The sequence below is a fragment of the Raphanus sativus genome, chromosome 7, assembly GCF_000801105.2.
Source record: "Raphanus sativus cultivar WK10039 chromosome 7, ASM80110v3, whole genome shotgun sequence".
Lineage (NCBI taxonomy): Eukaryota > Viridiplantae > Streptophyta > Magnoliopsida > Brassicales > Brassicaceae > Raphanus > Raphanus sativus.
Genome location: NC_079517.1, coordinates 23,186,934 through 23,189,972, shown reverse-complemented (window position 1 = coordinate 23,189,972; position 3,039 = coordinate 23,186,934).

The following is a 3,039-nucleotide window of genomic DNA, read 5'->3' as shown; positions in this document are numbered from 1 at the left end:
GATTAAAACTGAGTATTTCGAAGCCAAATTTTGAGGTATTGTTCTACACTCATAGATATATGTTTATCAGAAAACAGATCATTATTTGGAGTTTTCATCTACTAGTTACGCTCATTTCTTTGGGGCTACTTGTTGTAGATCGGATCCGCCGACAGTCAACTTCATCGGTGTTTTCCCGTTGATCTAGAAGGAACCAGTAAACAAGCGAGATATCAATAGAAAGATCTCGTTGTTGAATCAAGGCACTGTTGAAAGTTATTGACGTTGCTTCTTGGCCAAGGATAAGCCGAAGCTTTAGCGATGCAGACCAGTCTCAACGTAAAGGCAAAAAGGCTGACCTAAATGAAAGCTTTCAATCTGGAAATTTGTCATTAAGTAGTTCACTATTTTATCTATCGTCTCCAAGAAGCTGATTGTCATTTAGAGTTAGTTTCTAAAAGTTGTGTTGGTTTTCGCGAGAGGTATTACTGCAGTCTTCGTTTGCGACCAGCCTGGAAGGTGAAGCTAATTTGGTTAAATCAAATGGTGTCCGATCGGAGTAAACTAGGTGTCTGTGGACAGAGAACATCTAGGTTTCTTCAGAACCCGTGGATTCAAAAGTTAACGGTTAGTTCATGAGATATGCATCTGTTCTTTTTAGAATTCAGTTCTGCCATAATCATCATATCCATTTAATTTTCAGAGAGTTTAAGAGTTATTGTTTTAGAGCCGTCAATGTCCATTCTGTGTTTCTCAGGTTTCTTCAGAACCAGTGGCAAAAGTGAGGATTTATTTCGTATATTCCGTACAGTATAGAATTCTTCTATCGTAGTTTAGATTTCGAAGCATGAATTGAGTCAGTTTGAGTCGTGATTGATAGATAGTTTATTTTTTGTAAACCGGAATTAGGGGTCTAGAGGATTCAACTATTGTTTGGATGTTTGATGTTAAATGTTGAGATATATAAATGTATGTACATAGTTATATAGTAGGGACTATGTGTTGTGCGGGGTTCAGAGATGTCTGAGCTATCGACCAGATGTGGTGTGCGGGGATTCAGGGATGCCCGGGCTAGCGACGCAGATATGGTGTGCGGGGGCCCAGAGACGTCTGAGCTAGCGACGCAGATTTGTGTGTGTGCGGGGTGCAGAGACGTTTGCATATCTACGCAGATTATGGTGTGCGGGGGTATAGAGACATACTGTACTAGCGACGCAGAGTATGTATTATATCCTTATGAGGAAATGCGGGGTGTATGGATTAGCTGTGTTGTTTGTGTTTTTTGGTGCAATAAGCATCGTGTGTGTTCATGTTAGAACTAAACTTCCATAGTGAGAGTTCTATTTACTCAAGTCAGTGGTTTGCGGATTAGTATCCCATAGCTCACTGAGTGACTCTCTTGTTTCTCATCCTTACTTTCTTTCCCCTTTCAGGTGAGATTGACTAGCAGGAGTGATTGCTTTTGGATTGGTGCTTTTGGGAGTTTATCTCTTATTTTCAGACTCTCGGTTTTAAGCTTTTATCTATATTTTCTGGGATTTATGCAATTATTGGATTTATGGTTATTTATTGGATTTATGAAGATTAATAAATGGAGACTTTTGAAGATTATTATTTATTATATTTTTTTGGAAAATCGGGGTGTTACAATTTGGCATCAGAGTGGGGTTCCGTCCCGGCTCTAACACGGGATGGCGATTTGTGGGACTGGATTTTAATCGGTTTTAGAAAATTTTCGAAACGTTTTGGGAATTGGGGAGATTTAAAAAATAAAAGTAACTAGCCCTTTCTGTTCAGTAACTTCTAACCCAATTGTCTTCTTATGAATATGAGTTTACTCATCGTCATCGTTCTCTAGCTAACATGGTTTCAGCTAGATGTTTAATAGATGGAGGATGTCACAGTTTGTCAGATTGCTCAGGTGTTTATAGTTTCGTCAACCGTGTTCAGAGATTGCGAGTGGATTTATGATGTTTCTACCACCACCTTATTTTAAGCTGTCACTCCGCGAGTTTTTGGTTACTGAAGCTTATTTGATGTGAGAGGTGAGCTATTAGTTGGCATGTATTATTCTTGTATATGGCTATATTGACTATTTTTGGAGGTATGTTTGCTTTGTAAACTCGTTGAGATCGCTTTTGGATTGGGGGTGCGGCATCTTGCATTTTGTATATACTAGAGTTATGCTTCTTTTGGTTTGCCAGATTTTGGCGGTGTTGACAGTTTCAGATTGTGTTTAAGCTATTAAGATTCAGACAGCCGGCACACAGAGATTGGGGACCACTGGCGTTCATCGAGATGTACCAGTTCTACTTGGAGGGTCGATTTCATTGGAGACTTAGCAGAGATGGAGCTGGATTTCTATGATGTTATAGTTGGGATGGATTGGCTGTCACATCATTAAGTGGTACTAGATTGCCCAAGAGTAAGAGTTCATGTCCCTAGAGGAGATGAGAAGATCTCATTCCAGTGTATTCAGGCTTACAAAGGGATTTCATTTATTTCCATGTTGCACGCTGAGGATCTATTGGAGAGAGGAGAAAGGGATTTATGGCGACTATTTCAATGGATAAAGATGATGGACATCATGAGTTGCAGTATATTTCAGTGGTTGCAGAGTTTGAGGATAGTATATTTCAGTGGTTGCAGAGTTTGAGGATGTATTCGAGGCCTTAAAGGGGCCACCAGCAGCCAGAGTAGACTCTCTTATGATTGATTTGGAACCAGGGACAGAACCGGTTTCACAAGCGCAGTATCGTTTAGTACCGGCAGAGATAACTGAGTTGAAAAAGCAGCCGGATGAACTCTCGGATAAGGTTCTCATCAGGTCGAGTACTTCACCATTGGGAGCATGTACATAGGTTGGGATTTTGTAAATGTTATGGACATTATGAGCTCTTGGTGATGCTGATTAGGTTTTCGAAATGAACCGGTAGCATCAAGAAACTTTTGAACGATGTCTTTCGTCAGCACTTGGATAAGTGTGCGATTGCCTTCATTGATGACATCGTGATTTATTGGTGCTTCTGGGAGTTTATCTCTTATTTTTAGACTTTCGGT